The sequence below is a fragment of the Argiope bruennichi genome, chromosome X1 (assembly GCF_947563725.1).
Source record: "Argiope bruennichi chromosome X1, qqArgBrue1.1, whole genome shotgun sequence".
Lineage (NCBI taxonomy): Eukaryota > Metazoa > Arthropoda > Arachnida > Araneae > Araneidae > Argiope > Argiope bruennichi.
Window position 1 is genome coordinate 111,984,428 of NC_079162.1, and position 27,533 is coordinate 112,011,960.

A 27,533-nucleotide genomic window follows, 5' to 3' on the forward strand; every position below is an offset into this window, starting at 1 on the left:
TAGTAGAAAGCATCATTAAATCAGGTTAAAGTATTTTATTTGCAAAAAGAAAAATTACTCGGCGACACTAATTATGACGATAAAACAATGATTGCGTTAATGTGAAGTCTATGCATCTGAGAATATAAATAAAATGCTATCACATTCGAAATGAAAATTCTGTCAGGATATGCTCAAATATATAATGTAACCTATTCATGGTAGATTTATTTCCTACCACTATTTCTATAAAGAAAAATTACATATAGAATTTCCGAGAGATCACTGTAGCATACTTACATGGGGTCGGAAATACCCTGATCATGAAGGGGGCTTTCCCGATCTGAGGCCGTACATTGTACTTTGGGCGGTTGACGGTCGCCACCACTGCATTTAGCAGTGGCTGGGGCGCCTAATTTTTGGAATCGGGACTGCGTTCGCGCTGCTCCCGGCCTTGTTAAAAACAGAACACACTCAACATAATATTTACGCATCTATGTCTTTGTTCACAGCGAAGAATATTTCATTGATACTTCCAAATATATTTTGTATTTAAGAATATGTTTTTTAAGTCAATTAACCGAGTTCCTCTAACCAATCGCAGGGCCATTCGTTCTTTCCATTAACGCATTCTTGCAATGTTCGCTGGCTACTAGTATGATTTGATTTACAAAACATAGCATATTTCGACAGCTTACGTTTTACTTTTTGCATGTAAATTATCTAGATTGAGCACAGTTACTATACATCGTTTATGAAACGTATAATGATATATCTCGGCAAATATATTAAATTACGTGTTTGTGGTTCGCTGAATGTTAGAACTACGTCTTATAAATCTTTGAAAATTGCTCTAGAGCAAATAAATCTATATGTTTTAAAACATACAGATGTTATGGCTTAATTGAGTGAAAAATTTGTAATAAATGAATTTATAAAATGCATTTTCTTTTTTAACATTATTTAAAGAACTCTGACTATTACTGTGCGTGCACTCTGACGATTTGAAATGCTTTCCATATGTAGTGGCATATGATTCATTAAATTGAGAAGAATTAGGTCACTCTTTATCTTTAATTGAACAGTAATGAACATTGGAACTGAATAAATTATTTTCCTTTTTAAAAAATTAATTTTGAATGATCTAATACCATATAGAATTCTACTACATTATTTTATCAATAATGTTGTAGACCCATTAATTATTAAAATAATTTCAATATCAGCTGTAATTATTCTTTCGATTATTTTTTTCTCTTTTGCTTTCGATTTTTATAAATATGAAGTCTGTTGGATTTAAACAAAAAAAAATGATCCTGTAGCGTAATGATATACAAGTGATAATTGCTTTATACATTTACTGCATTATTTAGTCATAATCAATAAGTATGACATTTAGTATTTTTATTAATTTAGAAAGAAAAAATTCATGATGTAATTAAAATTTAAAAAAAAAAATTAATATTACAGAAAATTAATCAAAATCCTTTTGCCTCATTTTTCTTACTGCGGAAAGATCACAATCTTTTATGTTGATATATGTACGAAAAAAATGTTTTTTCCCCTTGAATTTATTTATTTTGCATGTACAGTACGACAAAGAAAATATCTTATCGGTATTGCATTTTTCTATAGATGTACTATGATATTTTAAATTAGAAAATGGAAAAAAATTTGTGTTTTCTCAAGTTACTGTATTTTATTCTTAGACTGAGCTCTTTCAATTATGAGTCAAAATCCTGAATGCAATATTGCGGTTGCAGAAAATTCGAAACATCTGTCTGAGATTTTTTATTGAGAATTGAATTTCGAACGATTTCAATTAAATTTAAAGACACTAAAAATAATTTAAAATTATTTATTGTTCCTAAATGAATTTTTCTTCATTTTCTTATTTAATGTGAAGTTTTAAGCACTCAAAAAATTTGTACCCGATGCAAGATTCAATTGTCTATTAAAAACTATGTAACTAACATCTCTATTACTGTCCTTGATGCTCATAAAAAGAACTCAAACTAATTAATTAAAGGCTCATTTAACGGACTGTAATTCGCTTTTAATCACACTCATTAATTTGACGAGAGCCGATGGTACACACATATCTTTCCGGATGCTCGCCGCTCTTCAGACTGTTTTACACCAAAACTCTTTTTTCATAAAGATGGCGCGACGGTAGTATGCGCAAATGTAATTACTACGCTTTTTCTCGTTTTCTTGAAAGACATGATAATTCAAAAGTGGTTTTCTGTTACTGTGTATATGCAGTAGAGTGAAATAGGAACTGAGAAAAAATGCAATCCGTTAAAGGAACTGAAGCACAGAAGAAATGTTTAGTGACAACGAGAGAGAAAAATTGTACTTATGTCCTGATTCTGATTCTAAGATATGGGGACAGCAATATTTAAACTCATTAACAGCGAAACGAAAGTATCCAATTACATTCGTTTCTGAGGCGATCGTCGTACTTTTTTTTCTTTCTGTGGCATATGTAGTTTCTAGGTCTATATATTCCACTTTTAGTTTTTTATACCTTCCTGTTGCGTTTGAAACCAGGTTTCTGTCGGTAACATTTGCGGATGAATGCTGCAATCATTTTTCCACATTTTTTTACCTTGTAATTTGTTTATGAGAAGCTAGAAATATTACAAAAATTGAACTCAGAACTTTGAAACAAGTATTTTAAATAATTTGTAGATACAAAAAAATTAAATTTCTTTTCTCCAGCAAGAAAACGCTGTAAGCTATTATTGCATAACAGAATTATTTTCTTCGTCATGATGTCTCTAACTCATGCAATTTCATAAAGAGACTATGTTCGTTAATCAGTCCTATTTGATTTAAAGAAATGCCTTTTCAGCTTACCAAGATATATGATGCATAAACATCATCATTTACAGGAGAGGAAAATTAATGATGTGCATTTATTTTAAAGAAGAAGGAACCATTTCAATAACTCTTGAGAGTCATTAGAATTAAATATAAAAACGAGAAAAATATATTATTCTTTTAATAACAATGCATTTTTAGTAGCAATAATCGAGAAAAACTAAAAACAGAAATCTTAAACGGTTATCCCTTTAAGCCAAAATTTATCCCACATGCTTAAAACAATTGTTTTGATTTCAATTCATAAAAGCAAACAGTCTCATAACGGAATCTCTTTTAAGAATCGTTGAATCGCATTCAATTTTTTTTATTCACATGGTTCATGGGAATCCGTTGAATGAAATTGTTTTTACTGTGATGATTCTATATAGTCATCATACTCAAATTATAATACACAAATAATGCATAATATTACGTATAAAATTACTGAAAGGATAGAATAATTAGCTTTTTTAAACGGATTCATTTAGAAACAGAGAGAACTTTTCGATTATTGTTTTGTTATTCCAGGCATGGAGGTGAGATTTCGAAAAATGTATTATTTTTAATTAAGCGCCATCTACATTTGATTACCGACATTAACAGATTGATTACCGATATTAACAGAAATTAAGATAAAATACAAGAAAATTGACTAAATAATTGTCCTGACAGGACTCTTCTGCAGATTTATTAATATTAATAACTAAAAAAAAAGGCGTTAGCTTTTAAGTTTTTAAAAATTAAAAACTTTATTATGAAAGCTTTTAAGTTTTTAAAAATTAAAAACTTTATTATGAAAGCTTTTAAGTTTTTAAAAATTAAAAACATTATTATGAATTCAAAATTAATTAAAATATATATTCAGAAGATAAAAAAAATTATATATTATATGTCATTCACTAGAATTTCGAAAAAATTAGTACTTTTTCTGAAAAACTGTAATGTATGTAATATTTTGTGTGTAGGCTGGATTTCATACTTCCCTGGCAATCAGGATGCTTACATCAACAAGAAGGCTGTTTCGAGCATAGACATTCCATTGCTCTTCGAAGGGTTGATGCTCGACACATCAACAAATTCCTGATGCTTAGGGTGCAAAGTTTTGGGCACATTTGATTGAAAGGAGAGGAAAGGATAATGATTATTACTCAAAACTATATGCCTCAAACGAATAAACATAAGTTTCTCCGGCATTGAAATGAAAGGAAAGGATGCATTATTTTAGCATCTCTTTTTATCACTCCAATATCTCTGTTAGTTTCCGAAGGAATTCGATTTTGAGCTATTATTTGCTTTAAGTAGTTCAATAGTTAATGTGGATAAAATGATGGGAACTGTTTCAAAACTCCTTGACAACAAATAGTACCGAATAAGATCTTGAGACATGATTCATCTTGTGATCCGGTGTAGGTAGATGATACAGATAAATGACATTTGCGCAAAGCAAATATGGTATGAAAGCTTAATAACTTCCGACATCATGTATGCTGATTTTCGCAAGTCATGGGGACGGTAATTTTTCGTAATCAATGTCGAATAATTCTGTTCCTTGCTCTTTTCATTTGGAAGGAAATATATCAGATCATGTCCATACCAGATGTGGGAGGAAATCATAAATATTTATTAATTTTCGAAAGATGGAGCATTTTCTCCTCATGAAAAAGTTTGATAGGTGCTCCTACATAGCCGACGAATAGCAATTCTTATGAACAAAATTTTAATTTGTTTCTGATTTACTAATTGAACTTTCGTACTTTTCATCACTATATAAATATAATTTTTAAATATCTTTTCTCAGCAACATTGTTACCATTTCATAGAAGGAGACAATCGATTCACATGGTTTGTTTGTTTCATAATTTCCAGATGAACAAATGAACTACTTTCAGCGTTTGAGGAAGAAAATTTTTTTTAATAATTGCAATGACTTGAATGATCGATGAGATTTCATTTTCAATGTTTCAAGAATTAAGTGTGATTATATCTATGTACGCAAATTTTAAAATTACTTAATAAATAACTAACAACAAAAATTAATGAAATCAAGAGAAAAAATGAAATACGTACAAATAAAAATTGAATATATTTATGTCAAATAAAATTATAATTAACACAGTTAGAAGTATGCAATACAGCTAACTAATTAAGTCCCCCCCCCAAAAAAAGGGAATATGAGCTGAATTTATGCTATAACTGAAACTATCAGACTCCCAAAATATTAAGAACTGATTTCATTTTGTTCGCGTCAATTACATAAAAAACGGAACTTTATTTTTTTCCCCAACTTTAAAAAAATAACTTGCATTTCCGAAGAGTTTGTCGTCGATGTCGAATACAACAATCGTAAGTTAATGATTTCTGTTGATATAAAACAGAAACATTAAACAGATCAATCGGCAAAATCGGAAGGAATAATTTCCGGAAAGAGACGGTCTGTATGTTCCGTCATTCGAACACAAATCTTTCTTTAGAAGAATTTGTGCAAAAAGTATAAATAATTCGCATCGCATGTTTTAAAAACCGAAGTGAGTATCTATTATTTATACAAAGGGACACTGACTAATTATTCCAGTGGTAATTTAAAAGTTCCTATTTTGTGATTAAATATTTACGCTCTTTGTGTACGCTGAAAATTATTATTCCTGTACATTCATGACAATATTTTATGAGTTTAAGCATCTTCAGTCGATCCAACACTTCTGCATTTTTTTTTTCTTCTTTTTCTTTCCTTTTTTTTTGTGTCATAGGACCACCAACGTAATTTGATAAATTCCACTAATTTGAATTAAATTTCTCCAATAATCAATTCGAACTAAATCTCAAAAATAGTTATGCACCAAGTAACAACTCCGAGCTCCAACAACTTGACGTAAAAGCCATTTGCAAATTTTAAGAAAGGACTCATACCATCGCGCTTAAATGTTATTTTACTAAACCATCCATTAAGTTCTTTGCTTTATATTTGGTGAATAACAATTAGTCCATTTTTTCCAAATAATTTCCTTTTTCCATTTTTGCATCCAAACTTCGCATTTTACTGACAGTTTAATTATTTAAAAAAAATTGCAATATATGTTTTTTGAACTGACCGAGGAATCAAATAGTACTGGAACTGTGTAACACTTGGGACAAATATGGACGACAAAGAAAATAAGTTTCGAAACAAGCAAAAATTGAGTAGAGGATGATGCTAATCTCTGATAAAAATGGAAAAAATTTATCAGAAAGTAAAGTTTCAAATTTATGTATTATTATAAAATAGTGATAGATTATCTACCACTATTTTTATACAGGTTTATTCTTTATAGATTTTGAGTACTACTGTTTTCCGAACATTTGAATGAAGCTACAATGTTAAAAATTGTAGCTCGCTCCGATGTTCTTATTATTAGAAAAGACAAAGAACTGTGTAGCGTTTAGGCCAAACACAGTTGATGATGTAAATGATTTTTGACGCAATCGAAGATTGCGTTGAGTAAAATGTTAATCACTGATTAAAATGGCAAAAATACTACATTAATGCGATTAAAACTACAAAACAACGTATTATTATAAAATAGTGATAGATTATTTACCACTATTTTTAAAAAGGATTATTCTTTATAAATTTTGAGTACTACTGATTTTCAGGCCTTGGAATTCAGTTACAACGTCCAGTATTGTGACCAAATTCCAATGTTTATATCTTATGAAAGCATCGCTTCGGTTATTCCTAATTTCAAAGAAGGATGGGACACATTTGCCGATTTCCCCCCTATCGGCAGCGTTTTCTCATCCACCCGTCGTCGAGAGAATCAGAGTTTCATCGTAAAAAGTGTTTAAACTTTCTAAATGGTTGTAAAGGGATGCGCGTTATCGAATATAATTATTTAATAACCGCTTTGAAGTTAATATATTAAAACAGTCGAAATATCCAAGTAGCGATTGAAGTGTTTCGAATATATTTGGCACAATAATCGATTGAGTGGTAGTTGAATAATGTGACACATATTTTACAGTTAATTTTTGATAGACCAACTAAGAACTGATTGCAATGGATGTCGAAGATGTTAAGTTTGCAGATTTTCAGACATCTAATTCAAATGTCGTTCATTGTGATGAAAATGTGTAATACTTTTAACATGTGACCGACAATTTAACAAGTGAATACGATATCGACAATTTGATAACTGCATTTTGTTGGCAATCTTTGATCGACCGACTATGAACTCAGTACTGTGGAGTGATTTAAAAGCATGTTGAAATATAATACTAAATTAGCTAGTTTACTAAGCGATGGGTCCCATTTCATAGGATCACAAAGTGCCTTAATTTGCCACCGACAGAAGAAAAATGATATGAAAATAATAATAATTCTTGTTATAAATAATAAATAAAAAAGTCTATTCTATATTGTCGTAAGCGCGTATGTATGGATGAAATATTTTAAATAATTTCAAATATATTATTGAAAAATATACTTCAAACTTTTTTTTAAAAAAATTTAAATCGAGGAAAAAGTTCTATTTTAATGAAATTCTTAAAATTAAAAAGCACACACACACAACACCACACACACTATATATATATATATTTATATATTATTTCAAATAGACGTCTACAAGCCTTGAAAAATTTTTCATTCAGGGAACATTAAGTTTCTACTTTCAGTACGTTTTTGAAAGTCATGTATTAGGGCTTATTCAAATTAAAATCAGGAATTTTTTAGATTAAAAATTATTATTTTCAGATTTGTTTTCAGGTTTTCAAATTTGACTATAAAATGTTTTTTTTTCTGTTGTTGGTGGTGATGGCTGGATAACACTAATGCACAACTCAACAAATCTGACAAACTTTGAATTTATGTTAAAAAATTTTGTAATTGTTTAAATATTTTATTTGAATTTATTTTTAATTAAAATTCTTTTTATATGCGAGACACTGAAATCAAGTCTTATGAAAATGGCCCACAATTAAAAGTTTCGCATTGTAATTTTTCATAACATTTTATATGAAAATAATTTGCTTATATAAAAATTAAATTTTTATAAAATAAAAAGAGATTTTTGATGTTTGCAGAGGAAAGGAAGATAGTGACCTTGCATTATTTAAAGAGCCATAGAAAGTTCATTCCCTGTCTGAATATTCAGCCCATAATCATTATGATGTTAAAATAATCGATCATAAGAGAAAAACCTTCTTGTTTCCTATTTTATTTAAACTTATTTATTTTATATCTGTAACCTATATTACAATTAATAAAAGTTTGCTTTTTCTTGATCAGCAACAAAAATTAAACAAAAAATGCCCGATTCTATAATCTCTATTCAGGAAAGATAAAACAACATTGAAATAAGAGGATTCAATTGAAAGAAGTAGTTGCTTAATAAGATAAATTTAAAATATTATGAACTCTTATTAAGTGTCCTCAGAAGCGAATTTATTCATTTTCTCCTCTGTCTAGTAATAGATGTGATATATTTGGTTTTTTTCAAAGTAAATAAATAATTTGTTATGGTAGCAATGCTCGTCACTCAAGTAAAATTTATTGCATATTTTTGTTAATAATGTCTTAAAAATAGGAATAAAAGAGCATGCAAAAAAAAAAAAATTACAGAACTAAAGTATTTGATTTAATTCACTTCATGAAAATAATGTAGCATAAATAATTTCTGAAATATGTTTTTTTAATATTATTATTAAAACAAAAACTAAAATTAGGTAATAGAAGCATAGTCGTAACCGACTCCAACGCTTTTTTCAATAAAAATCTTTTACAATTAACACTCCCTGAAATCTCCAATATAAAAAATATGTCATGACCCCCCCCCCCGTCCCCTCCAGAAAAAGTAAATCTCACACTTTCTGATTCCACGAACTGAAAAATTTACCTCCCATAAAGCACTTCCATTTTGCTAGACGAGTGTCCAAAATTTGTTGTGATAAAAGAACTAAACAAACACCTTGTAATCACTGAAGGTTAACTACCAGTTTTCTGCTAAATGATATCGAAACATCTGCCTCTCCCAACCCCCTGCTTTCTGATTCTTTTCAGGGCATAACGACAAGCATGATAATAAGACAAGCATCTGTCTTTTTATCTCTGGGAGGTTCACGCATGAAATTAGCAAGTTCCACACTGTCGTTCGCGAACGGAAATAGGCAGGTCCACACAGTTAATTAACGGGAACAGACGGGTCCGCACAGTCGTTCGCGAATGGTAATATCTCAGGCCACAGAGTTAATGAATGGGAATAGCTGGGTCCGTACAGTTAGTAGACTTATTCAGGAAATGACTATGCATACAGTTCGTTCACTTAGAAGACCAGTTCGTTTCACCCGTTTGTTCGCGAACGACCACCTCTAATTTCAATTAGAAAATTTTTACCCCCTTGGCGGTTTTTCCCTACAGCCTACACCACAAAGACTTAACCCTCGAAAGATGAGTCCTGCTATCTCTATCACTCGCTCTTTCATGAGTCATCACTATAAAATGATCGTGAAGCCGGTTAACAATCTCTCTGCGCGAGGTGAACGACCTTTGGCGTTTATAAGCCTTCATTTTTTTAATATTTATTTCTTGATCCAAGATTGTGTTATATTGAAATGGAAGACATGCAAATGCACGTTTAAGATACAAGTTTATTGAAATTAAGAGTATTTCTTTTATTATCCTTCATAACAACTTAAGGTAAGATTGAATCTGTTAATGTTAAGCCTATTTAATCTTCTTGTTTTGTTTTGAAAACAAATTATAATTGCGATTTAGTTTTTCAATATTATTTGTTCTCCAAATAATGTAGCGTTGATTAGGAAAGAACTTAATGTAATTAGAATAAATAGCTGCAATCTATTTATACAATTTCTCTATTTCTTTATGTCAAAAATCTAATCGATTTTTGGACTATCATTTGTTTATCTATGATAGTCCTGCCAGTGTTCTTACTTATTCCATTTTTATTAACTTATTCATTATTTTGGTATAAAAATTGTGTTGAAAAAACCTCTTTATAGAATATTTTCATCAATTAATCTCAAGCTTATCTTTTTTTTTTTTTGACTATTTAATTCAATATATTTTTTAAAGGTGCATCCATTCTCTCTTAAATATTTCAAATCATGACAGTAAGTTTTATTTTTCAACGTCCAATGTAAATTAATATCACTATGAATATCTGTAATCAGAAATTTTTATTACTTTATTTGAACTTTTGCTTTAATTACATCATTTTATTTTGGGCAAATAAACTTTACCTTTTCTTTAAAAAAATAAAATGTCATATAAATGCTCAGTTCCCGCTTGTCAAGGAAATTATGATAAATAAAACAAAGTCGCTGTTTTTGGATAACCCATTGATGAGGCTTTAAGAGAGAAATGGCTGCATGCAATTCCAAGAAAAAAAAATGTTTACCATGACAAAGAATTCTAAAGTTAGCCAAAATGAGCATTGATAATTAATATGTTTTAATATTTTGAAATAGTTTCAACTATTTTTATCTGTAAAATATTATGATTTGTGTTAGTTACAGTCTAAATTGTTAAAAAAAAATTAATATAATTCTGATTAATTAAAACTTATTTAAGATGCATTCATTTTAATTCAGTCCTGGCTTCGATATTTTGTTAATGTAAAATACAGGCCATTTATCTTATATTAGTTAATAAAAATGATGTTAATTGTTTGTTAATTTTAATTTAAGTAGAGTTAGAGTTGGTTCATATTGATTTATTTTTTTAATAAAGCATGAAAATAACTGTGATTTTTAAGCAGTAATATTAAAAAATTTTTATAACTAAAAAAATTCTTCATGATTTGCAGGATTATGGATATAAAAAGTTATTTTACATAAAGGATAAATTTTTTTTCCTTCATTTTCTTTCAGGTATGTGTGAGACATTTTAAAAATTGTGAAGTGTTTTCAAGAACGAATTTCTACAATGCAAGTACTTGTAAAACATTATCTGCTCCTCTGAAATGCCGAGGCTGAAGGAAAATACTGTGCCAAGTATTTTTCCTGGCTACCCAACATATTTGTCATCATCAACAATCTCAATTAGCGAGATTCTTTCAAAAACGATTCGACGATTACCAGCCCAAAATGAAATTTCCATAATTGAAAGGTTAAATTTCAAACTGAACTATAACAGTAATATTGTATTTAATAATTTTAATGAATTAAAAAGTGATAGTTGTTTTAAAGTTCATACCTTTTCTTCTTATTGGAATGTCTTTCAAAAGAATGAAAGTATGTTATTCATTCATCTATATGTTAATGATGGCATTTTTCCGTAACATATGCTGTAAGTATTGACAATGATTTCTTTATAAATGCGTCGTTTATGGGAGAAAGGATTTTGAAACATGAGCAATTCTCATTACCAATAAAAGTTAATAATATAAATCAAATATTTCATAATCTGGATTAGTTTGAAAAGGGCCACTTTGTTTGATTATCCAGCTCAGTAAATGTCAAAATTAATATTATTGAATCTGTCATCAAAAATTCAGAAGATGTATTTGCTGACAAATGTAAGTTTTTCTCTGAGTTTTTTCTTCAGCAATTGCACCTGCTGAAGTGTAAACCTGAACGCTATAGGTATTAAACAAATATCATATTTACATCTTTATTATTTTACATTTCTCCACAAGCTTACAGCTTTCTCATGAACTCCCATTATGTGATTCTTCTAGATCGAAGTGCTATTCGAAAAATTGGCGCCAATTACAAAAATTCATCACAAACAGAAGAAAACAATCATTTTTTTGTTTACACCAAACATGCCTTTCAAAACTCAAAGGATGATGACCATACTTTAATTATAATGGTTGATGAAATTCATTTTAAATCATTTCTTGATTATAATGTAGGGAACATACGAGGAACAGCATACAACAGAACTAAATTAAAAAATTGTGATCATATGTTTATGCTGCAATGTTTTTTATCTTCTTCTAAAGATGTTATTCATATTGTATCTACTAATACACATGATTATTTACAAATTTTTAATTTAATTACGAAAATTAAAAAGGGGCTTGTGGAAATAGGTGTGAAAGTAATGGGAATTGTAACAGATAATAATTCTATTAATCGAGCAGCAGCGACCAGCTTAACTAATACTACTAAACTACAAATTAAATATAACCACCCAGTACATAATTCACGTCGTCCATTTTTTATATAATTGATTCTGAGCATATTCTTAAATGTGTTCGAAATAAGTGGCTCAATAATCATAAAAATGGTTACTATTTTTCTTATACAGATATTGATTATTTAAATTATGTTTGCACTGCCTCTTTAAAAATTGTGAGGAAGCTTTATGATTTAGAGTGTACAAAGTTATAAAAATTTGTTTATGGTTTAACTCTTATAGCTCTGTGTCCAACCTCTTTGGAAAGGCAAAATGTAAATTTAGCTTTGAAACTTTTTAGCACTGATGTTGTTCATGCTTTGAATGAGATTGGGGGAAAACACCATTTGAAATCTGTAAACAAACATATCAGTTCATAAATGCGGGATATTGCTTGTACTTGGTGGGATATTGCTAATGTCAAGGCTTCCAACTAAGGAAAGTTAAAGAGAAATCCTATGTGTGAGATTATAACACATACCCCATTTGATAAACGATTGACTTTTTTCAAATAGCTAGTTAAATAGGTAAGCAAACAGGAAAAGCTTGATTCAAATGATGGAAGTTTTTCCAAATAAACATTTCTTGCCCTTCATCACACAACGCAAGCCTTCGTCGAAATAGCTGATTATTGCACCAAGATGTTAAAAAAGAATTATATTATCTTATGTAAAATTTAAACAGATAAGCTGGAATCTAGATTTGGGCAGTATAGAAGTATATCTGGAGACCAATATCACATTTCTGTGACACAAATTTATGAGACTGAAAGTAAACTAAGATTATCTCATAAATTAAAACTTGCTTCTCGTAATAAAGGTGTTATAACTGTTAATATATTTGATGACAACGATGAGAGTATTGATGATAGAAAAGAACCTATAGATTTAATTTTCTGTGACGAAGAATCTGACATAGATAAAGTAGAAGATACATTGCCCATATAAGAATATTTAGCTGGTTACTGTTCGTGTGTTGCTTTAAAAAAAAGTGTTTACATTGTTGCAAAAATTTATAACAGATGCAAATTCCATTCCTTCTAAATTTAAACTAATAGATGTAAATATAAGGGTGAGTTATTACTTCCTAGTAAAATAATTTTTAATACTGTTCCATACGTATATAGTTGTTGAAAGAGTAATTAGTGAAAAATATGAGAAAAAATTTATTGAACTTCCTAATCACCGAAATTTGATCATAAATCTTATTTAAAATATTTAATAACTAAAAATATGTTTCTTTCTTCAGATGTTTGTGAGGATGGGCACGACAAATTACCTTTACTCGTTTTAATTCTAAGGTCAGTAACTAAAAGCTTATTAAATAATTATTATAAAGATAAAAAAGATAAGGAGAAATGTAAATATAATATAGCTATATGTTTCTTTCTTCAGATGTCTGTGAGGATGGACATGACAAATTACCTATACTCGTTTTAATTCTAAGGTCAGTAACTAAGAGCTTATTATATAATTATTATAAAGGTAAAAATGATAAGGAGAAATGTAAATATGATATAGCTGCTTCTAAGAATAAAATAGAACGAGGAACTTTTTTTAAGAATTCTTCCACTCATAAAAAAGGATCTTGCAAAAAAATGGATCAATTCTAAGGGGGGAAAGTAAATAATATTTCAGAAGTATAGAAGGAAAAATATTTTTTTGAAAGAATAAAGTGAAAATTATTTTTAAAAATTTAATTGGATAAAAGTGTAAAATAAAATGTATTTATATTAATAAAGATTAGTAAAATTATATCCTGTGCAGTTTATGAATATCACAATTTCGGTCATCATATTTGTTTTGTTAAAAATCATATTTGAAGTCATATTTTTAATCTGTATGTACGTTTTCTAATTATTGTATTTTTTTTATTATATATTACATAAAAATAATTCTTATTTGTTAATGACATTTTAGTTGTATTTCTGTCTTGTATATACACGAGTTCTGAATAATTGTATTGTTTTTTCTTGTTATTTATTATGTCGAAATAAATAATTGTTTATTAATATGTGTCTTGAACTGGTTCATATTTCATTTCTTAATTCATTCATATTTATAAACTTAAATATGTTATTCCTTTATACAAGTACACATCACAGATATGCTATAGTTTTTAAACAAACATTTCTAGTCAAAAATTTAAAATCCAATTTTTATATAGCTCATAAAAAATGGATGAATAATCTCCCTATATTACTAATCAAATTTTTTCACTGAAATTTTTCGTTTCTACATATAAATGTTTTACGATTGAGTAGCTTCCTTCTTTAAGAAAATAAAATCTCTGAAAACTACAAAGTTTCCATTTCAAAGAAAACTTAATGTAAACATCTATTTTGCAAAAACAAATATTAAATAACTCTTAAATTACAAATTATTATTCACCTATTTCTTATATAAAATAATGTTTTTTATTTAGTGTCTTTGCAATTATTTGATAATTTAGAGAATTAACGAAAATTGTCGAAAAATACTAACGCTGTAAATAGCGTTATGATAAACTCAGCCCTTCTCTGAACGTTAGCCTAAGAGTGAAGATTGATTCCAACAGCCAGCAGGCCTTATCTCTCGAGGGTCACAGATGGAAACCGCAATTTTTCCTTACCATTGGGGTATATTTCTGTTTCTTACACTTTGCATTTGGAAGGAAATATTTGACCTCATGCCCATTCCAGATGCGGGAGGATATCATAAATATTTATTGATTTCGAAAAATATAGCTATTTTTGCGCATGAAAAAAATTTGATAATTGCTGCTTGTTAGGCAACGAATAGCTATTCTTATTAACAAAATTTTAATCAGTTTCTGATTTACTATTCGAATTTTCGTAATTTTCAGCTCTGTCTAAGTATAATTTTTAAATATCTTTTCTCAACACCATTGTTAACATTTCATAGAATGAGAAAATCGATTCACTTCATTTCTTGGTTTAATGAATTCCAGATGAATGACTTTCAGTGCCCGAGGAGAAAAATTTTAAGAATTGCAATGATTTGAATGATCGATGAGGTTTCATTTGCATTGTTTCAAAAATTAAATGTGATTATATATATATATATATATATATATATATATATATATATATATACTCGAATTTGTAATTACTGAATAATTAACTATCAACAATAATTGATGAAATCAATAACAAAAATTAAACAAGTGCAAATAATGATTGAATATATTTATGTCAAAGAAAAATATATTTACAAGAGTTTGAAGTATGTACAACAGTTGGCTAACGAAGGTTCCCTAAAAGTGCAATATGCCCTGAAGGTTTTCTATAACTCTGACTATCTGTCTCCCAAAATATTAAGAAATGATTGCGTTTTAATTGCGTCAATTTCATGAAAAACTAAACTGTATGTTTATTTCCAACTATTTAAAAAGCATCATAGCACACCCTTCCATATACCCAATATGTTGTAGAGTTTCTCGTCGAGGTCAATTACGACACTCGTAAGATAATTATTTCTAATGATATAAAACAGAATTTTAGCAAGATCAATCGGTAAAATTCAAAGGCATAATTTTCCAGAAAGAGATGGTCTATATGAACCATCATTCGAACACAAATCATTCTATAGAAAAATTTGTGCAAGGAGCACGTCTGATACGCATCGGACGAAAAGCAACAGTCTTATGAGAATTTTTATTTATAAAAATAGGTCACTCTTTAATTATTCTAGTGGTAATTATTAAGGTCCTTTTCTATGCTTCAAATTATTTTTCCTGTATAATCATGCCAATATTTTTAGAATTTATTTTAAGCATCTTCAGTTCATACAACACGTCTGCAAATTGTCTTTTACATCAAAGGACAAATTATGTAATTGATAAATTTCACTAATTTAGAGTTAAATTGTTCCAATGGTCCATTTAAACTAAATCGTGAAAATAATTATGCCCCTGGTAATTTAATAAGACAAGAATTCTCGAGAGGAACAAAGATGTTTTATGAATTAAAATTGATGAAAAATTGGAAAATTAGTCAAATGCAAAAATTATATTTAAGAAATTATGAATCTGACTAACATTAATTTGTGCAAGTTGATGTTATAAAGCATTTGTCATCTATAGGAATATTTAATTACTCAAAATAAAAATTGCATTTAAAATTGATAATACCCGTTTACAGCGTCACCCTTCTTGATTTGTAGGATTCGGTTACAAATATAGAAAGTGCGAAGTGGATTATTTTTATTACATCAAATAAAATAGTGAGACTAATTCAGAGTGAATAAAGAAACATTTTGCAGTAAAAGAAGGGAATTCATGCAGCATTTATTTATCTTAATAACAAAAATTCCTCTTGACAAGCTCGGAGGCGAAGGTGGATTCCTTTTCATCTAAGTCATTATTATCTTCAAATTCCTCAAGTCATTAGGCAAAAACCTACAGAAATTGTCTTCCAGAAGCATTCCAGCCACAGAGAAAGAAATCCAGAGGTCACTACGAAGTTTGGTAAACGATTGTAGCGCTACCTGTAGAGGAACTAAACGAAAGCCGCGAATTTTCGAAACGAAACCGAAACTCGCCGCCATTTTGAGCCTGTTGCTTGTTGTTTTGAGCGTGTATTTGAAATCTTGAGGGTTCTCTTTTGATTCAATTTCTTTTTGCATTTGAAATTCTTATTTTGCTTGGATTTATTTTTTTTTGTGCATTTTCTCTTTTTTATTTGTTTAGATTTTCCTTCCGTGTGTATTGTGTTTCTTGCATATTTTTAGAATGGATGCGAACTCCAGACCTCGTGTGACTCCGGATAAATCACCGAGAATATTCTCTGTGAGCAAATTTAGATGTTGTCTTTGTTGTAGAAGTCAGAATGAAACATCTGGATTGATATTATTCTAGTTTCTTTCGGAGGAGACCAAGGATGTTTAACAATTGTTTTGAAATTAAATATGAAAATAAATTTGAACGAATTAGAATTACCTTATTTAGAAAGCATGTGAAATTTCATTTTGTGTTATTGAATTACTGTCACATTTTGTAAATTTAACCATATAAAAAATATTTCTAGTTATATTTGATTGATTCTAAAATTTGTTTTCATAATATATTTTTAATGGATTTAATGCTATAAATATGATGTGTTATCAGAATGTTTCCCACCTTTTATCGTAATTTTGCTAGTGTAATAGAGCTCTGAATTTGAACATTTAATATTTTCAATGTGCTTGTATCAATCTTGTAATAGATAATAATATTTTCTAGGTATAATGAATGGTTTGCAAAATTGAAATAGGACGTGACACTAGAGAATATGCAGCGCCGCGAGTGATTCAATATAGCGAAGAACCCTCTTTGTTTTAACATCTCTTTCAACAAAGTGAATTGATAATGTAATAAGAAAGAAATTTAGAATCTTTGACTTCCGAAAGTATTTGGAGAGAAAGATTCTAAATTTTTGCCAAATGGACAAATCAGAAATTTTATATTAATGCACTGCAATCATTTCTAGTGGTGGTAACATTTTAATTATAAAACCAATTATATTCACTGAAAAAAATTCTTGTAATAGATAATAATATTTTCTAGATGTAATAAATGGTTTTCAGCATTGAAATGGGATATGACACCAGACAATTTGCAGTATGTCTTGAGAAATGCTAAATTGTGTGACAAACATTTTTTTGATTCTTATTTTACTAGTACTTTAAGGCGTAGATTAACAACATTTGTCCATTCTCCTACAGTTAGTGACCTACACATCCATTTTCTACAATTCTGATATGTCCTACAGTAACATCATTTAACATAAGGGAGCACCTGCAAGTCACTTTCGAAACAAGGAAAATTAAAAGTTTATTATCAAATGTTTCGAAATTAAAAAAAAAAAAGTCAATTGCATTTTTATCTTGTAAAATTAGCATTGCAAAATTAGCATTTTTAAATGAAATTTCTTTTTCAAATTAGATTACGCTATTGTTATGAAAATTTTTGAACGATAATATTTCTTGCCATGTAATATGTGGATTGTTTTCAATTATTTTTTTCTTCAATAAATTAAGAAAACATTATTTGGGTTGTTTGTTATTTATTACATGATTATTCTGTAATACTAAATATATGTATTTAATTTTGTTAGAATTTGTATAAAATTTCTGAAATTAATTTTTCACTTTTAAAATAGCAAAGCTAAAATAAAATTAGAGAAGCCGAACCTGATATATGTGAGTGATTAAAGCTAGAATAAATACAGAGTAAAATTGATTAAAAGTGGTCCGAATTGGAATAAAATATTTTAAAACTCATAAATTGCAGTTTAAAATCTACTGATATATATTATAATTAATAGAAAGTGAAAATTAATAATCAGTAAGAATTTAATATAAAATGCAATTCATCCACTGTAAAATTTCAAATTTGTTCTTTAAGTATTCTAAAGTAAGTATTTACCTTACATATGAAGTTAAAGAAATCATTTCTGGGGGAATAGATTTTTTTTAATAATTTGATGAAATTTCATAGTGAAGGGTAAATGTAATTTAATTCATTTGAAATATGGTAATAATGCATCTGAATTTTACTAGTAAACAACAAGCAGGATTTTATATATATATATATATATATATATATATATATATATATATATATATATATATATATATATATATATATATATATATATATATATATATATATATATGTGTGTGTATAAAAAGGGAAAAAATAAATGAAAAAAATCAGATTACAATTTACTAGGGGATATTATCCCAAGACTGAAATTTGGCCGAGAAAAGTCAATATAATAAATGCAGTTGCTTTGTTGACATCCGTAGCATGACGTCACGAAGAAAGACGACGTCATTCCACCGTGCAATAGTTCCAAGTCGCAGGAAACAGCAAATATGGCGCTGCTGTCTATGTGAATAGCCATGTTCACTCTTTTTAACATCAAAGCACTTTTCAAGTGGCACTTATTTTAACATCCAGACTTTCTCAGCGTGTCTCTGGAAGACTTGGACTCTTCAAAGTTGAAGGGCTGTTACCCCCTGCACTCCGAAGTACTAAATCTGTCGACGCTCTACCTTGAATAATTGCCTTGCGGTTTTAGTCAACGAGAATCATTTTCCATCAGTTTACGAGTTTTATTCTAATGTATTCATATTTTTTAGTGCGAAGCGTTTCTCGTATTTGTGGGGTATTTTTTTTTTTACAAAAAATATGAAATTTATTATATAATTGAGAAAGTAAGGTTTTTTTGCAAGTTTTATGTTAGGCTTCCAAACCATTTAAATAAAAGCTGGTTTTACTAGCAATTTCAAAACATCTTTTCAGCTAATTTTCATTAGGCTGTTACCTTTTTTTTTTTTTTTTTTGCCAAAATAATATGTCATATATTAGCATGTAATTTATTTTTACATAGTAATGTAGAGCATACCTTGTGCATATATCAATGAAATTAGTACATTTTTTTACATAGTATAGATGTCAATGAAATTCATTGAGAGACGAGATAATGTTTTAAATATTCATTTAATACCAAAATAAAAACATTCGTTGAATAAAACAAAAAATATTACTACACTTTTTGAAAGACGTTTCGAAAATAATACGCTCTTTCAACACTTAGCTATTATTATTTTTTTTTTTATTGTTTTTAGCATTCTTTTTTTTTTTTTTTTTCTTAGTATAAATGGTTATCTTCATTGAAATTTTAAATGTAAATATTATTTTGCATTTTCGATAGTGATACTAAGAGAAAAGTTTTAGAACTTTAATTAAATTTATAAAGAAGTTTTCACATTTTTGAAAGACGTTTCGAAAATAATACGCTCTTTCAACACTTAGCTATAATTTTTTTTTATTGTTTTTAGCATTCTTTTTTTTTTTTTTTTTAGTATAAATGGTTATCTTCATTGAAATTTTAAATGTAAAATATTATTTTGCATTTTCGGTAGTGATACTAAGAGAAAAGTTTTAGAACTTTAATTAAATTTATAAAGAAGTTTTCACATTTTGTTTTCAAAACCTTAAGCATTTTTACTTTTACATTAAATAATCGGAAAACAATGTGGAGAAAATATAGCTAAAGTATTTTATTTATAAAAAGAAGAATTACTTGGCGAATAAAATAAAATCTCTGAAAACTAAAAAGTTTCCATTTCAAAGAAAACTTAATGTAAACATCTATTTGGCACAAACAAATATTAAATAATTCTTAAATTAGCAATTATTATTCACATATTTCCTATATAAAATAATGTTTTTTAATTAGTGTTTGTGCAATTTTTTGAAAATTTAGGGAATTAATGAAAATTGTCGAAAAATAATAACGCTATAAATCATAAGTTACGCGTTATAATAAACTCCGCCCTTCTCTGAACGTCAGCCAGTGAAGATTGATTCCAACAGCCAGCAGGCCTTATCTCTCAAGGGTCACAAATGGAGACCGCAATTTTTCCTTACCATTGTTGAATATTTCTGTTTCTGGCACTTTGCATTTGGAAGGAAATATATCACCTCATGCCCATACCAGGTGTGGGAGGAAATCAAATATTTATTGATTTCGAAAAATCGAGCTATTTTTCCTCATGAAAAAAATTTGATTATTGCTGCTTGTTAGGCAACGAATAGCTGTTCTTATTAACAAAATTTTAATGAGTTTCTGATTTACTATTCGAACTTTCGTACTTTTCAGCTCTGTCTAAGTATAATTTTTTATTATCTTTTCTCATCACCATTGTTTACATTTCATAGAATGGGAAAATCGACTCACTTCTCTTCTTGGTTTAAGGAATTCAAGACGAATGACTTCCAGTGTCTGAGGAACACATTTTTTTAAAAATTGCAATGATTTGAATGATCGAGGAACTTTTATTTGCAATGTTTCAAGAATGAAGTGTGATTATATATATATATATATATATATATATACTCGAATTTGTAATTACTGAATAATTAACTATCAACAATAATTGATGAAATCAATAACAAAAATTAAACAAGTGCAAATAATGATTGAATATATTTATGTCAAATAAAAATATATTTACAAGAGTTTGAAGTATGCACAACAGTTGGCTAACGCATGTTCCGTAAAAGTGCAATATGCCCTGAAGGTATTCTACAAATCTGACTATCCGTCTCCTAAAATATTAAGAAATGATTGCGTTTTAATTGCGTCAATTTCATGAAAAACTAAACTGTATGTTTATTTCCAACTATTTAAAAAGCATCATAGCACACCCTTCCATATACCCAATATGTTTTAGAGTTTCTCGTCTAGGTCAATTACGACACTCGTAAGTGAATTATTTCTAACGATATAGAACAAACATGTTAACAAGATCAATCGGAAAAATTCAAAGGAATAATTTTCCAGAAAGAGATGGTCTATATGACCCATCATTCGAACACAAATCATTCTATAGAAAAATTTGTGCAAGGAGCATGTCTGCTACGCATCGGACGAAAACAAAAAAAAAAAAAAAAAAAAAAAAAAAGGAATAAAAAAGTTTTATTTATAAAAACAGGTCACTGTCTAATTATTCTAGTGGTAATTATTAAGGTCCTTTTCTATGCTTAAAATTATTTTTCCTGTGCAATCATGCCAATATTTTTAGAATTTATTTTAAGCATCTTCAGTTGATACAACACGTCTGCAAATTGTCTTTTACATCAGACGAAAAATAATGTAATTGATAAATTTCACTAATTTAGAGTTAAATTTTTCCAATGGTCCATTTAAACTAAATCGTGAAAATAATTATGCCCCTAGTAATTTAATAAGAAGAGAATTCTCAAAAGGAACGAAGATGTTTTATGAAATAAAATTGATGAGAAATTGGAAAATGAGTCAAATGAAAAAATTATGTTTAACAAATTATAAATCTGGCTAACATTAATTTGTGCATGTTGATATTATAAAGCATTTGTCATCTATAGGAATATTTAATTACTCTAAACATAAATTGGAATTCAAATATTGATAATAGCCGTTTACAGAGCTAACGTTCTTGATTTGTAGGTTTCAGTTACAAATATAGAAAGTGTGAAGTGGACTGTTTTTCTCTCATCAAATAAAATAGTGAGACTAATTCAGAGTGAGTAAAGAAATAATTTGCAGTAAAAGAAGGGAATTCATGCAGCATTTATTTATCTTAATAACAAAAATTACTCTTGACTAGTTGGCAGGCGAAGGTGGATTCCTTTTCGTCTAAATCATAATTATCTTCAAATTCCTGAAGTCATTAGGCAAAAGTCAACAGAAATTGTCTTCCAGAAGCATTCTCGCCACAGACAAAGAGATCCAGATGTCTCACTTCGAAGTTTCGTAAACGATTGCAGCGCCACCTATGCGGATGCCTTTGTACAGGAATTAAACGAAAGCCGCGAATTTTCGAAACAAAACCGAAACTCGCCGCCGTTTTTAGCGTGTTGCTTGTTATTTTGAGCGCGGTGTTTAAATCTTGAAGGTTCTCTTTTGATCAATTTTTTTGCATTTGAAATTATTATTTTGCTTAGATTTATATTGTTTTGTGTATTTTCTATTTGTTATTTGTTTAAATTTTTCTTCCTAATGTACTGTGTTTCTTGTATAATTCTAGAATGGATGCGAACTCCAGATCTCGTGTGACTCCAGATAAATCATCGAGAAAATTCTCTGTGAGCAAATTTAGATGTTGTCTTTCTTGTAGAAGTCAGAATGAAACACCTGGACTGATATTATTCAAGTTTCTTTCGGAGGAGAGCAAATATGTTTAATAATTGTTTTGAAATTAAATATGAAAATAAATTTGAACGAATTAGAATTACCTTATTTAGAAAACATGTGAAATTTCCTTTTGTGTTATTAAATTACTGTAATATTTTCTAAATTTAATCATATAAAATAATATTTCTAGTTATATTTGATTGATTCTTAAATTTTTTTCATAATATATTCTAATGGATTTAATGCTATAAATATGATGTGACAGCAGAATGTGACTATCTTTTATCGTAATTTTGCAAGTGCAATTGATCTCTGAATTTGAATTTTTATTATTTTCTCTGTGCTTGTATCAGTCTTGTAATAGGTAATAATATTTTCTGGATAAAATAATTGGTTTTTAGCATTGAAAAGGGATGTGACACCACAGTGTTCGAAATGCCGCATATGATTAAACTAAGCCATGAACCTTCTTTATTATAACAACTGTTTCTAAAAGTAGCTTTGATGATAAATTAATAAACGAATTTAAAATCATGATATCCGAAGTGCCATGGAGACCATGATTTTAAATTCCGTTGCTTTGAACATGATCAGAAATTTTATATTAATGCACTGTAATTATTTCTAGTGGTGGTTACATTTTAATTATAAAACCAACTATATTCACTGAAAATAATTCTTGTAATAGATAATAATATTTTCTAGATATAGTAAATGGTTTTCAGCATTGAAATAGAACAATATGACACTAGAGAATTTGCATTATGTCTTGAGAAATGCTAAATTGTGTGTCAAACATTTTTCTGATTCTTATTTCACTAGTACTTTAAGGCGTAGATTAACAACAGTTGAAGAAGATTTGCCTAATACATTTGATGTCATTTTTTTCGCTCTAGCTTCACATATGCCTGAGGCGCATAGTCCATTCTCCTACAGTTAGTGACCCTACACATCCGTTTTCTACAAATCTGGTATCTCCTACAGTAACATCATTTAACACAAGCAACACCTGCAAGTCTTCTTCAAAAGAAGGAAAATTAAAAGTTTATTATCAAATGTTTCAAAACTAAATAAAAAACAAACCCAATTGCTTTTTTATCTTGTAAAATTAGCATTGTTATTAAAAACCTACTACTAAAAACCTTTTTCCCATAGATTTTAATTTTATGAAACTGATCACTCCTCATTTTTGATTGAAATTTCTTTTTCAAATGAGCTGGTGCTATAGTTATTAATATTTTTGAGCGATAATATTTTTTGCCATGTAATATGTGAATTGTTTTCAATTATTTTTTTCTTCAATAAATTAAGAAAACATTATTTGGGTTGTTTTTTATTTATTTGTTTGTTGTTATTAAAGTTTGTTGTTATTAAAATTTTGTTGTTATTTATTACATGATTATTCTGTAATACTAAATATACGTATTTAATTTTGTAAGAATTTGTAAAAAATTTCTGAAATTAATTTTCACTCTTAAAATTACTAAGCTAAAATTAAATTAGAGAAACCGAACCTGATATTTGTGAGTGATTAAAGCTAGAATAAATGCAGAGTAAAATTTATTAAAAGTGGTCCAAATTGGAATAAAATATTTTAAAACGCATAAATTGCAGTTTAAAATCTACTGTTATATATTATAATTAATAGAAAGTGAAAATTAATAATCAATAATAGAACTTAATATAAAATGCAATTCATCCAAAGTAAAATTTCAAATTTGTTCTTTAAGTAGTCTAAAGTAAGAGCTTAAAGAAATCATTTCTGGTGGAATAGATTTTTTTTTAATAATTTGATGAATTTTCATAGTGAAGGGTAAATGTAATTTAATTAATTTGAAATATGGTAATAATGCATCTGAATTCATATTTTTTAGTGCGAAGAGTTTCTCGTATTTGTAGGGTATTTTTTTACAAAAAATATGAAATTTATTATATAATTGAGAAAATAAGGTTTTTTTGCAAGTTTTATGTTAGACTTCCAAACCTTTTAAATAGAAACTGGTTTTACTAGCAATTTCAAAACATCTTTTCAGCTAATTTTCATTAGGCTGTTACATTTTTTTTTTTTTTGTCAAAATAATATGTTATATATTAGCATATAATTTTTTTTACATAGTAATGTAGAACCTACATTGTACATATATCAATGCAATTAGTACATTTTTTTTACATAGTATAGATGTCAATGCAATTCATTGATAGAATAGATAATGTTTTAAATCTTCATTTAATACCAAAATAAAAACATTCATTGAATATATATAGAATATATTTGAAAGAGTTTCGAAATAATACGCTCTTTCAACACTTAGATAAGATTTTTTTTATTGTTTTTAGCATTCTTTTTTTTTTAGTATAAATGGTTTTCTTCATTGAAATTTTAAATGTAAAATATTATTTTGCGTTTTCGATAGTGATACTAAGAGAAAAGTTTTAGAACTTTAAATAAATTTTTAAAGAAGTTTTCACATTTTGTTTCCAAAACCTTACGCCTTATTACTTTTACATTAAATAATCGGAAAACAATGTGGAGTAAATATAGCTAAAGTATTTTATTTATAAAAAGAAGAATTACTTGGCGAATAAAACAAAGATTGTTCGAATGTGAAGAGTATACACCTGAGAACATAAAAAAAAGGCTATCACATCTCATACAAGAATATTTCAAATGAAAATTCTGTCGAGATATAAAGAAATATATAATATAACCTACCCACATTAGAAATATTTATACCACTAGTTTTATAAGTGTAAATTATATATATACGAGAAAAAAAGAACGGGTACTTCCGCTCCGTCGGAAGCGTCCTGATCATTAAAACCACTGATATTTCATTAGTTCAGGCGAAAATAATTAGGAAGGTGAAACATAGATTGCTTTAATGTGAAGTGTATGCACCTGAGAATATAAATAAAATGCTATCACATTTGAAATGATACTTTCTGTCAAGAAATACAAAAATATATTGCGTAACCTATTCATGGTAGATTTATTTCCTACCACTATTTCTGTAAAGAAAAATTACATACAGAATTTCCGAGAAAATTATTTTACATTTTGCCTGCGTCGGAAATGCCCTGATCATGAAGGGGGCTTTCCCGATCTGAGGCCGTCCATTGCACTTGGGGCGGTTGACGGTTGTCACCACTGCAAATAGCAGTGGCTGGGGCGCCTAATTTTTGGACTCGGGACTGCGTTCGCGCTGCTCCCGGCATTGTCAATAATAAAACACACTTAACATGATATTGCCGCATCTATCTCATTCTTTCCAGCGAAGAGTATTTCATTGATACTTCCAAATGTGTTTTGGTATTTACGATTATGTTATTTTAAGTCAATTCACCGAGTTCCTCTAACCAATCGCAGGGCCACTCGTTCTTTCCATTAACGTATTCTTGGAATGTTCGCTGGCTACTAGTATGATTTGATTTACAAAACATAGCATATTTCGACAGATTACGTTTTACTTTTTGCATGTAAATTATCTAGATTGAGCACAGTTACTATACATCGTTTATGAAACGTATATGATATATCTCGGAAAATGTATTAAATTACGTGATTGCGTTTCGCTGAATGTTAGAACTACGTCTTATAAATCTTTGAAAATTGCTCTAGAGCAAATAAATCTATATGTTTTAAAACATACATATGTTATGGCTTAATTGAGTGAAAAATTTGTAATAAATGAATTTATAAAATGCATTTTCTTTTTTAACATTATTTAAAGAACTCTGACTATTACTGTGCGTGCACTCTGACGATTTGAAACGCTTTCCATATGTAGTGGCATATGATTCATTAAATTGAGAAGAATTAGGTCACTGTTAAATTTCTCTGTATCTTACCCCATAAATAATCTAAATATTATTTTAATTAATTAATTGTATCAAAAATAATAATAATATGAATTAAATACCAAATTTCATGACGTTAGAGCTTTATTGCGCTCGTCCAAACTAGTTCAATTAAATTTAACTTTTCCCTAAACTAACAAATTAAAGTATCTATTCCAAATTATGATGTGGAGGTGCTCGTGACCACTTTGTCACATCGCGGAACTCCGAAACATCACGACGTTGCCGTTGCCGTTGGAATGTTCGCTGGCTGCTTGTATGATTTGATTTACAAAGCAGATCGCATATTTCAACAGCTTACGTTTTACTTTTCACATGTAAATGATCTAGATTGAGCACAGTTACTATACATCGTTTACGATACGCATAATGATATAACTCGGCAAATGTATTAAATTACGTGATTGTGTTTTGCTGAGTGTTAGAACTAAAAAAAAATCTATAAATCTTTGAAAATTGCTTTAGAGCAAATAAATCTATATGTTTTATAACATACAGATGTTATGGTTTAATTGAATAAAAAATTTTTAATGAATGAATTTTCTTTTTTAACATTATCTAACGAACTCTGACTGTTATTGTGTATTTACTCAGACAATTTCAAATGCTTTCCATATGTAGTTGCATATGATGCAGAAAAATGTGATGAATTTAGTCACTCTTTATCTTTAATTGAACAGTAATGCACATTGGCATTGAATAAATTACTTTCCTTTTAAAAAAATTAATTTTGAATGATTTAATACCGTATAGAAATCTACAACATTATTTTATCAATAATGTTGTAGACCCATTAAGGATTAAAATATTTTCAACATCAGCTGTAATTATTCTTTCGATTATTTTTTTTTCTCTTTTTCTTTCGATTTTTATAAAGATGAAGTCTGTTCGATTTCAACAACAAAATGATCCTGTAATTATATACAAGTGATAATTCCTTTATAAATTTACTGTATTATTTAATCAAAATCAATAAGTAAGACATTAAGTATTTTTATTAATTTACAAAGAAAAAATGCATGATATAAATAAAATTTTTAAAAAATA

At 28.3% G+C, this 27,533-nt stretch overlaps 2 non-coding genes across 2 annotated transcripts; both read left to right on the top strand.

Moving 5' to 3' along the window:
- Positions 1-271: 271 nt before the first annotated feature.
- LOC129959567 (U1 spliceosomal RNA) lies at positions 272-431 on the top strand. Its single transcript, XR_008783460.1, has one exon. It is a non-coding gene; the product is annotated as a U1 spliceosomal RNA (small nuclear RNA).
- Positions 432-25,681: 25,250 nt separating this feature from the next.
- Positions 25,682-25,841, top strand: LOC129959569 (U1 spliceosomal RNA). Its single transcript, XR_008783462.1, has one exon. It is a non-coding gene; the product is annotated as a U1 spliceosomal RNA (small nuclear RNA).
- Positions 25,842-27,533: the final 1,692 nt, after the last annotated feature.